This window comes from Polypterus senegalus, unplaced genomic scaffold (genome assembly GCF_016835505.1).
Source record: "Polypterus senegalus isolate Bchr_013 unplaced genomic scaffold, ASM1683550v1 scaffold_2805, whole genome shotgun sequence".
Classification (NCBI taxonomy): domain Eukaryota; kingdom Metazoa; phylum Chordata; class Cladistia; order Polypteriformes; family Polypteridae; genus Polypterus; species Polypterus senegalus.
This window is the reverse complement of record NW_024381533.1, coordinates 12,035-26,537: the sequence shown is the minus strand read 5'-3', so window position 1 is coordinate 26,537 and position 14,503 is coordinate 12,035. Positions and strand designations below refer to the sequence as shown.

At 44.4% G+C, this 14,503-nt stretch overlaps 1 pseudogene; it reads right to left on the bottom strand.

The window, feature by feature from the left end:
- Positions 1–1,088: 1,088 nt before the first annotated feature.
- On the bottom strand, positions 1,089–14,235 carry LOC120520644 (annotated as a pseudogene).
- Between the last annotated feature and the right edge of the window lie 268 nt (positions 14,236–14,503).

Sequence of the window (14,503 nt, the reverse complement as noted above, 5' to 3'; positions counted from 1 at the left end):
CTGGTGTATGCTTCATTTGCAACACGAACAGTGAACTTGTGCTCTAATATACCTATTCATCTTCTAGACATGTTTTAATTTTTAATATGGCGCTGTCCAGAAGCCAGAGTTTATATCGCAGCAAAAGGTGCAAAGGCAGGAACCAGTCATATACTTTATCACATTTGGCCAATGTAGATAAATAACCCCTTACACACAGATCATTGGAAACAAATCTTTACTAAATTTCTTATTAAACTGTGCCCTTCTGTGTATTGCATTTCAGAATATGGACTGAACAGTGAAAAGAAGCAAATTAGGTATTTAGATAAAGCTTATCTGCATGGGAGGGATTAGTCAGAAGCAAGAATTCTTTTGGAAAAAGAAGAGCGTGCTAAAAAGATTCCGCAGTTAACTTTATTGCAAAATTTGAATTTACTGCTGTATAAATAATGTTGCTCTACATAAAGTCAAAATGGAGTATAATAGCAAATTAAAAACATGCAAATGCTAAAGTAAAGATAATATTATATCTATGAGGAAATGTGTTTTATGCCATGAGGAGAGAGAAAGAAAGAGAACATTAAGATGAGAGGAAGGAGACTATAATAATGTATTCTCAAGAAGACAGTTGTAAGAACTGAACATATTAGTGCCTGGGAGTGTTGTGCCATGATAGAGGTTTTCAAGATCACTTGGCTGAAAGCACAAATGAAGTAATCCTAACTTAGTTCCATGTTATCATAAACTTATTAATACCTTCAATATTCAATGAAACCACAGAATACATTGTGGCTTGGAGATTAAAATCTTGTTTACTGCCACTGACTTTTTTAAGTTTAAATTTCCAGAGACATCAGCTATGACACAATGAATACCAGAATGACAACTTATATGGCTTAATAGTGATGCAGTCCCTTTTGTATGCAAAATGTGAAGCAGGGGTTTAATGAATAATAATAAATACTAATATTAAAATAGTGGTGTGGATTCACATAAACACTATGAATTCTGGTTCTGTGCAACAAAAAACAAACTGGTGAAATGAAGCTCTTAGCGACGGAACACAAAAAGGCATTTAAATGTATTTTTTTGTGAACTAAAAATACCTTTTTCTGGTTTAGGAATGCAATCTGGATCCATTCATTTTGACTGGGGTTGTAACAATGAGCTGCAGAAATTTCCTGACTGGATTCATCCTATAGCCCCAACTATAAAGAAATAGTTGTCCAAGACGGCTGATCTATCCTGACGTGACCATATCTGCAGGAAAGTTGCAATCAAAAGGAAGCCACCGTTGAGCGACCTCCTCATACCTCAGCATTGACAGCAGTGAATCCTGAGATATGCCACTGAAGTCTCCAAAATGCCATCAAGGTGGCTCTACCTTTCATCCGTAGATCCTTCACTTGTTGCCCAAATGCGGCTGGCAAACACCTGAACTCCTCCCTCCCCTCCAGCATTACATGGTAATAGCAAGCCATGAATGTAGAGACAGGCTGTCCTGGAATCCAACAAGGCCATAGAGGTCGGCCAGATAGTACAGCTCTAAGCAGGGTGCCATGGCAAATCTCGGAAAGTAGCAACTTATAGATGGCTGTTACCTGCGGGAAGTTTGCAGCCTGGATTCTTCCAGGTTATCGTTATCGACGTGAACTTGGGAGGTGTTGATGAAGCGGAGGACCAGCTCAGGCCGTGAGCACTCAGGCCCCTGTGGCTGGACACGGTTTTCTTTTGGTCCCGCATGCCAGAACTGAACAAAGCACGAAAATAATCGCTGTTCTCAATCAGTTTGCTTTTGCTCACATTGTATGTTTTATCTTCCATAATAATGGCAACGGTTCGTCAGTTGACATGTTTGATAGATACCCTCCGTCAGTTAACCTCCTCGTTCTCACCAAACACGCACAATCTCATTGTTTTACATTTTTGACTTAAAAGTAGCTACCCGTGTTCGTAACAAACTGAACGCAAACTGCATCTATATAAGGCGATGTTTAGCTATACCGCACTGCCGCCTTCTTCTTCGTCACCCTTCTCTCATACTTATGCCGTATCTCATAAGCACGACTTTTTGCTGGACATTTATTCAAAGCAAAACAACACATCCACAACTTCAGTTGTTTTTGTGGTAAAGGAAGCGCTTCTAAAGCTTTCAGTTCACTTCTTAGCGTCTGTAGCTTCCTGTTACGCAGGAGGAAGTTCACAATAAATTCTCTTAAAAGGCGTATAACCCCCGCGCTCCGCATTCTGCGGTAAAGTTTATTCAGTAAAATGGATTCTGCCCTTAAAAATGTGAACAACGGAAAAGTAGAATGTCGCTTAACGTTTTGTGATATTATATTAATAAAACCCTTCCTTTATAATATACTGCCCGATTGATAGCAGATATCGGCTCAGGAGCGTGGAATGAATTTAAGAGGCAGGGATGGATGTGTGTCAGCGGGAAACAAAGGGATTTATTTATTTAGGTTCACTGAGCATATTTAATCAAGAATGTCATACAAACGTCATGAAGTGAATGAATTTGGTACTACTGTATATAAAATTATTTTAAAATCCATATATATACTCCTTAGTAGGAGTTTGCATGTTCTCCACGATGATATAGTAGGTTTCCTCTGGCTCGGTTTCCTCCCACAATCAAAGACATGCAGGTTAAGGTGGATTGGTGATTCTAAATTGGCCTTGGTGTGTTTGTGTGTGTGTCCTGCGGTGGGTTTGGCACCCTGCCCAGGATTGGTTCCTGCCTTGTTCCCTGTGTGTTGGCTGGGATTGGCTCCTTAGTTCCCATTGACCTGTGTTCAGTTCATGAGGTTAGAAAATGGATGGATGGATATTATCATATATGTTTTCTATTTTATTTTATTATTATTTTACTTTTAGGCTTCTTGCAAAATATTTTTAGCAGAAAAAAATAATTATGACAAGAAGCAGCATGAATCGAGGACCCTTGCTATTTAATATATATGAACTGTGTGGGCCTTGACCCTGGCACAGACAGGCAGACATGTTGTTAAACACCACCACCGCGTTTATTTACAACACTATATACAATAATTTCAAGTACACACACACGAACCCCCACACAGTCCTGGCCCACACCAATGCCTTTCCTGCTAGGCCGCCTCCACTCTCTCCTGCTTTGTCCTGCTTCCACCCGACTCCAGCCTCGGGAATGAAGGAAATGACCCCTTTTATTTCATCCCGGATGGGCTCCAGGTGGCTGCAGAAGCACTCCTCCCTGGACCGCCCCAGTGTGGCTTAAGTGCTGGCTGTTCTCCCGGAAGTTCTCCGGGTGTCCCTTCTCCTCTTCCCCCCAGCACTTCCTGGTGTAGGAGGCAGGGAGTCCAAGTTCCCCCAAGGCATTAGAACGTCCCTGGCGTGACCACGGGTCCCCTACGGGGGTGGCTGGCCTCTACGTGTTTAAGCAACTGGGATGGCGGCCCCACGTGTTCCAGAGGCGGGTGTAGGCCACTCTTCCGGTCCCTCAAAGGTGTCCCGGCGGGTGGGTGCCTGGCGCATCCCTGCACCAGTGCCCACAGCCAGCAAGGCCACTGGGGAGGAACGCCTGCGTCCAGTCAGCTACCTAAGCGGGTCCTACTCACCTGGGCAGCCGAGTCAGCCCTGTTCTCCCAGCAGGGATGAGCGGGAGAAGCCACCTGGACACCACCACTTGGTGTCCTCATACTCCACACAGGCTGCGCTCCCCCCCTCTCTTGCTCCCGGTACCCCGGGGCCCCTCCTTGGCACCCCTCCAGGGTTTGCTGGTTTGGAGCCACTTTCGGCTCCTACGTAGCCTCCTCAGCGTGGCGGCATGCCAGCGAGAGTCTTTCCAGCAGGGCCTGTCTCACAGGGGCAGGTTCCCAGCGAGGTAAGGTCCTACTGCTGCTTGTCCGGTGTCGGCCTGAAACAGGCAAAACAAAGGGGCAGAACCCAGCTGCCCTGAACTTGCCAGCTTCCTGGCGTCCCTCTGTACCACAGCGGCGTCCCCCTCCATCCGGCACCCGGCGCTTGCCTGTTCGGCACCTCCGGGTTCGTGTCCCTCCTGTCATTGTAACAAAGGCGGAACGCCTGCACTCCTTTCCTCTCACGGCGCTGACCTCAAGGGGTTCTCTGCCCTACGCGGGCGTAGCACCTGAAGGCGTGTGCACCCAGCACCGATCCCATCCTATCGGCGGAGGAACCGGCACTCACCTCGGATTCCTCCTGTCACTCTGGGCCAGCTGGCGGTTTGAGTCTCCTTATTAAAAGAAGAGCACCAGGGAGGAACTCTGGATTTAGTGCACTAACGCTAAGGTGCAAACTTAATGGGTCAAGGATTTCATCCGATACCTTATGGCAGAGAGGTGCAATTGTCTAGCCTGTAGGGTCTGTCGTCCCTCCATTGGATATGCCTCTTCCAGACCATCACTCACCCACCACAGAACCAGTCATGCTGAACAATATTTGCAGGCGGTATAACAGTATCGCTGGCCTGCATACCCTTTTTATGTCTGTCATAGGTGCTCAAGGGTGAACCTGCTCTCATCTATAAGCACAGGGCACCAGTGGTGGACCAGCCAATTCCTGGTATTCTGGCAAATGCCAATCAAGCTCCGGTGTGCTGGGCAGTGAGCACAGGGCCCACTAGGATGTTGGGCCCTCAAGCCACCCTCATGAAGTCTGTATCTGATTGTTTGGTCAGAGACATTCACACCTGCTGGAGGTCATTTTGTATAGCTCTGGCAGTGCTCATCCTGCTTCTCCTTGCAGGAAGATATATCCAGTCCTGTGAGTTAAGGACCAGCTACGGCCCTGTCAGCTCTCTAGATAACTGCCTGTCTCCTGGAATCTTCTCCATGCCCTTGAAAAGGACTGTGCTGGGAGACACAACAAACCTTCTGGCAATAGCATGTATTGATGTGCCATTCTGGAGAGATTTGGACTACCTGGCTACTACTTCAACTTATCTGTAGGGTCAGGTATCGGCTTATACTGCCAGTAGTGACACTGACCATAGCCAAATGCAGCCTGGTAGAAAAACAGTCAGAAAAGATGAGGAGGAAAATATCAGTGGCCTCCACCTGTTAAACCATTCCTGTTTTGGGGGCCATCTCATGGTTGCCTCCCCTACTGCACTACTGCTTTGTTAATTTCATTAACACCAAAACAGCTAAGAGCGGTGCAGCCATATAGATACTTAACTGGCAGATCAATAGCTGAGAACAGTGACATTTACACTTTAGATTTAGAGCAAGGGTCTCAACCTTTTTCCCCTGAGCAGCTACTTTTACAAAATCAAAATGGCCAAGAGCTACTCATTTTTTCTAACATTTATTCTCACTTAACTTATTTCAACCCAAACAAACTGACCTAGCTTGTTTTCACAATTTATTTACAAAATATTTGGTGTCCACACCAACTCACATTTTGCATTAAAACATCAAATTTAATTCACCTGCCAAGTGCATTTTGTATGTCTGTATGCATTTTTCTTGTGTATCATTACTACTGAATTAAAACATAAGATGCTGTCAAAACAAAACAATGCAATTACAAATACACAGATATTACTTATTCATTTATCATTTTGTTACACATGCTGTTTCACTTCATAAGAGTATTCATATGTCAGTTGCATTATTGTGATGTGTTTTTAGCTAATCAGATGACTGGCACTGGATGGATCAGCAAGAGGTGTATGGTGGTGTAGCCCGCCAGAGTTCACTCTTATGGAGGTCATTTAAATGTTCATCTGTCAGTCTTGTTCTGAACTTTGATATCGCAACATTCATGTCAGAAAGAGCGAACTCACAGAGGTATGTAGACCCAAGCAAAGCGAGCATTTTTAGAAGCTGCTGGTAGGATTCTTATAGTTATCTGTTTCTACTATGCTCCACGAAATGCTGGAGACAACTGCACATTATTTTTGAAGAAGGTTTACTAATATATATAATATTTAAGATCGGCAGCCTGTCTGTCAGTATGTCTGTCTACTTTCACTGAGAGAACTATTTAACAGATTTAAGATTGGTTTTTTCTATAATTTGCTTGAACATTCCAGTTGATTTTGCGACTCCTCTCATTTTGCTAAGTATCATAGTTTGCTTGTGAAGTACCGACTTATTTCCATTTATTTCTGAGGAAACACGCAGCAAGCGAGGGAGGGCCTTCACGTCATTTGTCAGTTTCAAGGCGTGTTTTCTTAACTCCTTTTAACTAGCAAATGAAACAATTGAATTCAACTTCTTTTTGATATTTAAAATAAACTGTTACTTAGGTCTTGATGAGTTTGAGTCGGATATTCTCTTAAGTGTAATACCACGGCCCAGAAAATATAAGATTGCATTTCAAATTGTGGTCGATATGATTTTTGGAAAGATCACCCACACTCTAATTTAACTAAGGAAAGTTTTTCTAATTTATGTATGATTCATTAGCCATACGAGCCTACTTGGAAAAGGGTTATGAGCTAGTAGTTAGCGTGCTTTCGTGTTGAGACCCTGATTTAGAAGAGAAACCCGGCTTCCTTTTAAAGGGAACAGTGGAATACTTGATTCTGTTAGATTCTCAAAAAATACGTTGCTCTTGTCCAATTGCCTGTGCACTCATCAACCCATGCCACAGGGTCCTTTGTTTTAGAGAATGATCCTGTTGTTGTATGGGTAGCAGAGCATAGGGAGATGCAGAAGTTGCTGCTAGTTCCCCAAACCTTCCAGCAGCATGTCTGTGAATAACACGTACTTACACATCTCCTAGGAGGCATTTGGGCACGAAAAAACTTTGGAAAATTAAGCTCCGATTTTGTGGCTGGGAATTAATGAGGAGGTTAAGTCACTTTTGCATGTCTTGCCCAGAGTGTCAAATGCAACAAATTCCTAGGAAAGACCATACTCCTCTCGTTCCCCCTTCCCCTGATTGATGTCCGTTTGAGAGAATCAGGGTTGACTTAGTGGAACCCTAGAGCCCTCAGCCAGTGGACACAAATATATTTGTGGTCCTAAGTATATTATGGTATCCAGAAGCTGTTCCTTGCACTCAGCTACTTCTAAAACCATTGAATGGGGGTGGCAGGCATCTTTGTGCGATTCAGCATCCCTAAGAGGTCTGACAGACCAAGGGACACAACCAAAATTACTTAAAATTAAGCATCTAAAACCACGGTGTATAGATCCTCAAACCGCCTGACTCACTTAGAGAGGTTTAATCAGACTCTCAAACAGATGCTTACATGAGTAGTCAGGATGGGAGCAACTGGGACCAGCTCTCCAACTCATTCTTTTTACATATGGGAAGTCCCACAAGCCTCTATGTGGTTTCTCACCTTTTGTTGTATACGGAAGGCGACAACCCAGAGGCATATTGGATATTTTAAAAGAAGGGTGGGAAAAAGAGTCTCTTCCCTCCACAAACAGAATATGTTAGCAGTTATCACGACAGATTTGGAAAAAATTTGTTATACATACTGGCTTGTCGCATTGAAGAAGTGCAAGCAGCACAGGTCGATATTATGGCCGAGACCGTCTCTGGGGAATTCCACCTGGGGGATCGAGTTATGGTCTAGTACCTACATTCAAAATTACTTGCCCATTGGCAAGTACCGCCTGGTAAGGAGAGGAAAGGACTTTGTCGACTGTTTGGTGAAACAGCCCAATCATCAACTGGCGAGCATGTTTTATCATGTGAACTTACTGAAAACATGGAGGACAGGGATCCTGATTCCTCCTCTGGCCAGTCTGTTCTCTTTGCTCACAAGGAGAGAACCTTAACATTGGCCAGAATTTAAGATCTAGGCAATAGTGGAGCTGGAATCAGTCATCCTGTCCATTCAGAGATATTAAGTGAAAAATCTGGAAGACCTCTCTAATTGTACCTTGCGACATAGAGCAGAACCCAGGGTTATAGTTTGGCAACGTCCTATTGTCTTCCTGAAGCATAAAGAGATGAAATTTAGCTTGAGACCAAGCATGCTGAAACTAGGAGTGATAGGAAAGTTTTAGTCCCTGGTCAGCCCGTCAATCTTGGTCAATAAGCCTGATGGAAGTTGAAGGTTTTGCAATGACTTCCATGAAATTAATCAAGTCTCCCAATTTGATGCTATCAATATATATCACGACTGGGCGACCTCCTCGAGAGTCTAGGACAGGCCCTAAATAACCTGACCACACCTGGCGTGACAAAGAGGTATTGACAGGTTCTTTAAGGACTCTGCAAGGTTAAGGCCATATTTAGTACCTAAGCGAATGGGATGGTCTATACCTCTCCCATAAAGGGAGACCCAAACTGATACGATTGTCCCAGAAGGAGGAGGAATCCAAAGGGAACAAGCCCGGTTCCACTCAATAAGGGCGGGGCGTGAGGCAGGATGCTCATGTCCAGAGAAGAGCGCCCTCTGTGGAGGCAGAGGAAAACCCTGAAGTGGCTGAGGTGACAGGGGTAAACAGTCCCGTCTGGTGTCCCAACTAGGGGGCACGGAGGGGAGGTGATGAGGGAGGCAAATCAGGGTGGCCCGATTCGGGCGCTGCCTGTCGCGTGGCTGGGGATGCCAGGTGGTGTTGTCCAGGCAGCGTCCTCTGTTCCTGTTTCTGCTTGTTGTTGCAGGACTGGACCCTGGACTGAAGTAGGACCCTCTTATTGAGAGAGATCTGCCCTTGTGGGGCCAGACCATTGACTTATGGGTCTCAGGTGATTATTTGAGGGCCGGGCTGTGTGGCAGCAACTGAGGTGATAGCCTGGTTCCTAAGAGAAGTTGGAGGAGGGCTTATGTCTCCTCCAGACCACAAGGGCCCCCACCCTGGTGGCTTTGGGGACCATGGGAACCAGAGCTTAGGAGCTCAACCCTGTGGGGCCGTGGACACCACCGGGAGCGCCCAGATGCCCTGAGGAGCCCTGGCCCCTCCAGCACTTCCATCTACCGGAGGTGTTGGGGGAAGACCAGGGACACCGGAGTGCTTCGGGTGCATAGCTAACACTTCCGTCACACCTGGGAGGGCGGCCAAAAGGTTATGGGAGGCACCTGGGTCCGTCCGGGTGTGTATAAAAGGGCAGCCTCCCTCCATTCGATTGCTGGAGTCGGGAGAAAGAAAGACAGAGCTTCGGGGAGGGGAGGAGTGGAGGCAAACCAGAGGAAGAAATGTGTATTGGAGTGACTTACAATGATGTCTGCCTGTCTGTGTTGGGCTGTTCCCCACAACTGTTACAGTGGAATGGCCTTACACAAGGAGACAAACCCATGGGTCTACCAACCTTACAGGTTTTCACTCGTCCATGCGTCTTAGTTCTCTTCATGCCAACTTACCGATGCTGTTTCTTGTGTTCACAACCTCCAGGTCAGGTATGCCCGACCTGATGGGTTTCACGGCTGAGGTGGGCCTTGTAGAGCCACGTAATGCGTAGGAGGCAGCCTAAAAGGAGTCTAAGGAAATTCACACCAGACCAGAGGGTGGCGGAGTGCACTGACCTTTTTCTCACTTTCCTGCAGACCATTCACGGGGAAATTCCACCTAGGCCTAATGGCCTTAAAAGTTCCAGGTTTCGGACCCTTGAATGGCGTCACTTCCGGTCGAAAAACCCGCACTTGACCGAAGAGACTTCCTGTTCTGGCCCTTTTTGATGACATCATGTCTGGGTGGAACCTATGGAAAACCCTTCCACTTTCGCCTCAGCCTCATTTTCCTTTTCTGGCCTTTTTAGCCACCATGTTAACTAACTAATCAGTTCTGGTTTGGACTCCATTCTGAGCACATCAGTGCTAGCCAATTTACCCATTTGCAGCCAGGGAATATTATTATACAGGTGGCTGGCCCAAACCTTTTATGAGTCTTGCATCCCATTTTAAACAACATTTTCAAAAAATTTCCTAAAGTCTTGGTTTCACTTTATCATTCTGAGTGATTGCATTTTGCTTAATGAGGGGAAAATTTTATTTTGTGATTTTGGCATAATGCTACAACGAATGTGTTTAAAATGAAGGGATCTGAATCTTTCACAGAGCACTGTATATTATTTGTATATAAATATGTATATATTCGGTGACCTTCTAAGGGCTTGAAGGATGGTAATTCCATGCAGGACCAAGGTGGTGGCAGTGTGTACTAACCACTTTTCTCTCTCTTTCTCCTGCAAACCACCTGAGGGAAATCCACCGGGGCCATTAGCATTCCTTCCAGTTCTGGCCCCAGTGACATCACTTCCGGTTCCAGTCTAAGTGACTTAATTTCTTTTAACCAACAATAAAAACGCTATCTTTCTGCCATTAGGACAGTTAGGTTTCTGGGCCCATGTCGTAACACAGTTTTTGCCTTAATTTTATCAGAATCTTCAAGTAAATGGGGTGGCTACCCCAAACCTTTTCTAATGTTTGTGTTTTATTTACAGTGATGCAGTGAAGCATGATTTTCTCAAGGAATATAAGCCAGGAACGGGACCTAAGAGAGCCAGTGTGACAGCCATGGCAGTGGGCTCCAGTCCATAAAAAGGGTCCAGGTGCTGGAAGAAGCATGGCCCACAAGAGCACCTGAATATGAGGTGCATGTTGCTGTCAGACAAGGCACAGCTCCATTCAGGTATTATCTCTTGTAAAGATGGCAATCATATCAGAGTCTTAGTTCCTGGATTTTTTTTGAACAGATAGCCACTAGCGTGGAAGCATGTGAAATGGGCTACTTATAGCAGCATGTTTCTAGGGGGTGGCGCTGAGAGAGAGATTTATTATGATGTCTCAGAAGGAGAATGCTGCTAACTATGACCTCCTAAAGGCAGAGTTCCTATAGAATATGGTAATTCCCCAGAACAGCGGAAGATGTGTCAAGAGTGGAGTTTCACTCAGGTGCTTGTTTTTTAGGGGGCAGTGGTAGCTAAAGCCTGATATAAGCGATGCCTGACCAGGTAAGTAGAACAAGTTGCCTGTGCTTTCTTATTAACCCTAGAATCCCAGAAACCAACAAAAATTTATAATCCAGGATTACATTTTAACACTAGAATTACCAAAGCCTATGAAAAACATTGTAATCCTGGCCCACCTTAAATTCATTTGCACCTCCTCCATCAGAGTCTTTTGTGTTGTAAATGTAATGGAGCCAACATAAGCAGTCTGCCTATTCCATCCCTCCACTGCCTCAGGAAGGGCAAAAGCTCTCTAGCTCAAGCCTTGTTTATCTGGGAGTGATGTACCTGGAGCTATATAAGGGCAAATCATTATGCGAAACACATGCATTTAATGTGTGTTCAGTGTCTACAAAATCTAAGTAAGTGTAAGATGAGGAGAAATGTTGAATACATACCTAAAAGGCAAACTTTTTCATGTTTTTAGTACCTAACGACAAAATTTTTGACATGGAAGTGTATAATGTGTGAGGCGAAGACAAAATATTCAATAAGCACTTTCCCCAAAAGGTACAAATAACATAACAAGTGTGGTTTTATTCAAGACTATAACTGAAGAGAAAAATAAGATTGGGTTATTGTACTTTTGTTATCACCGATCCACTTTGGTAAGTACAGCGGTAAAGAACGCTGACTCATCAATCAATAGGTTCGAGGGTTTTAGCCCTGCTGTATCTCAAAATAAACATTTTGGTATTGATCTCCCTCTTATTATTTACCAATAATGCAATAAAAACATACATTATATTTGAGTCTAACAGCGGTGTAAAGGTATGGGTACTTATAAAGGGTGAGTGTTTTTTCTTTTTCTCTTGATACGTTCCGCTCACCTGGTCTGACACTGCTTCTGTTTTCAAATAAAAGGTACTTTATAACAGAGGTGAACTCGGAATAGGATGAGGTTCTGCATGGAAAAAGAACAGAAGCCTTCCCTTCAAATATGGGCTCATATAAGAACCGCGCCCAGCTGCACGCAGGCATCGTTTGGATGCACGGCAGCAGGTCAGTGTGTCCTGCCAGTTAGTCTGCCCCGCACCTGTCCTTCAATGAAGAGCAAAGCCGCTGACTTACAGAGCTTGTCAAGCTATCGTGCAAAGTCAGTTGTTATTATGTTTCCCAGCTGATGGGTCTTTATACAAAAAACATTTAAATGTACTTATACTGAATAAAGCCAGATCAAATGTTATATTTGCACTTCTATATTTCCTGGCGTAAAAGAGTTATAAATAGCCTGCAGAGCTTCCTCTGTTTGAGCGAGAACTTCAGGCATGCTCACAAAGTACATGTGTACTGAGTGATTTTAGCTGCAAGGTGGAGAAGCTCCCTCAACTGTTAGGGTTCTGCCTTTGTCCAGAAACGGTTTTCATAAAGCACTATGACCTCAGTCTCCTGAAAGTCTTTCTTCCATTGAAGTGCTTGAAAGGGCTCTTTTTTTTTTTCCTGAATGTAGTCAGAAACACAGTTTGCATAGGGTGCAACAGAGGCTACATGTAGCTAAAGTCCCGCCATTACACATGTACTTTTTGGGCATGTCATGTCGATCAAATCATATCACCACTCCTTATTACCAGGCTTTTTACCGTAAGCTTCAGGAATTGTTGCTTTCTGAGTTGTGTTGCCGTGACATTGTGGATTTAAAGGTAAGGCCAGTGTGGGCAGTGCTTCCGCCCAGAAACCTACTGGTTACAGGTACACCTCATTTTTCATCAGTTACAAAGGGTTGCTGAAAGAACTTATAGTGAGTGGTCATAAAGAATCCTCCATTTCCAGTGATACTGGGGTGCTGGTCTAACAGTAAAGCAATACAACCAAACCCCTCCTAAAATTCTAGGCCTAGTAATGAATGGAGAAAGTACATCCTCAGCCTGCCTTGTACACAACCACGGCTGAAAAGAACATGTAGCCGCAGTGTGGCGTGGCAATTCCTGGGATGATGAACCTCTCTCTCTTTTACATTTTAATTTTTATATACAAATCAAGCGTCCTTTAAACAGGAGCAATAGAATAATGATTCCCTTAAGTTTGTAAAAATGCATTGGTTCTGGTTAATGGCAAAACACAATCATCATGGCCCACACTTTGTCTTGAATAATGACCTTCTGTATTGGATAGAAGAGCAGAGGGGCAGTTCGGTCATTGTATTTATTTGGTCGTAGTCCTTCTGACAATAGGTCTGTGAACTGCCACAAATCCACCTTCTGGAGTCTGGAAATCTTTGACATATTAAGCTTGAGTTTTATTGTGGCTGGGGATTAATGAGGAGGGTTCCAATGCATTTGCACACTGTCAAGAGTGTCAACTGCATTAAATTCCTAGGAGAACTGGGCTCCTCTGGTTCCCATTCCTCTTATTGTTATCCCGTGTGGGGTTGATTTAGTAAGACCCATAGAATAACCCTGCATAGAAGGCATAGAGTATATATTGGTGGTTGTCAATTATGTAACCAATATCCCAAAGCTGTCCCATGGGTATTGGTAGATGGTCTTTGAGTGTCTGCATCCTAAAAGTCTGACAGACCAGGGGACCCCTTTACTTTGGAAAGTTTCAGGGAAATGGCCAAGTTACTCAAGGTAAAGCATTTAAGGACCTTGGTATATCATCCTGGAAACTGATGTTCTAGTGAATGGTTTAACCAGACCCCTGACACATGCTTCTTAAGGTGATCAGCGTGGATGGGAGGAACTGGGATGGCTCCTTTCACTCATTTTATTTGCCTTTTTTGGGGAAGTCCTCCCAAGCCTCTATGCATTTTTCACCATTTGAATTGTTATATGGACAACAACCCCACCGGCATATTTAAAATTCTAAAAAGAACAGGAGGAGGAGGCAATTTCTCCACAACAATACTAGAATATATTGTGCAGTTATGGAGCGATTTTTAAAATTCAGCCTATCTAAAAACTCACATGCAAAGCCAAGCTGCACAGGCCTATTATTATGACGTGATGCGGCTCTTTGGGAATTCCACCTGGGAGATTGCATCACGGCCCTCATTCCCACCTCTCACTTCAAATTACTAGCCATTGGCAGGCTCAAATGAAGTTAAGGGTGAAATTATAGATCAATTATTTTGGTGAAACAACTCAGGCATCAGCATAGTGAACAGGTATATCTTGTAAGCCTGCTGAAATGGTGGAAAGATAGAGATTCGAGCCCTCTCTGGAGGCAGTTCACTCTTTGATCACAAAACACACTTTAACTTCAAGCACTTTATTGTCATTTGTAACTGCATGAAATTACTTTGGTCCCAATTTGTGCACAACAGGCGATGGGAGCTGAAATGGTTATCCTGTCTGTCCTGGAGATGGTGAATGAGAAACTTAGATGGACCTCATTGATTGCACACTGACATTTGAGCCTGGGGTAGTCGTGGTGAATGACGCTGACTTCCTGAAGAGCCAAAAAGAGCTTAAGTGGGGCTGAAAATCAACTGCATGCAGGAACTAGGTGTTATAGGAAAGTCATAGTCCCTGGTCTAGTGGTGAACATTTCCTAAGCCTGACAGGATTTGGACGTTTTGCAGTGACTTCTAGCAGCTTAATTAAGTCTCCCAATTCAATGCCTATACAGTGCCAGCGGTGGACAATCTCCTTGAGCAGCTAGGACGGGCTGGGAATTCTTGACCACGCTTGACAAGACGAAAGGGTGCCTGGCAGGA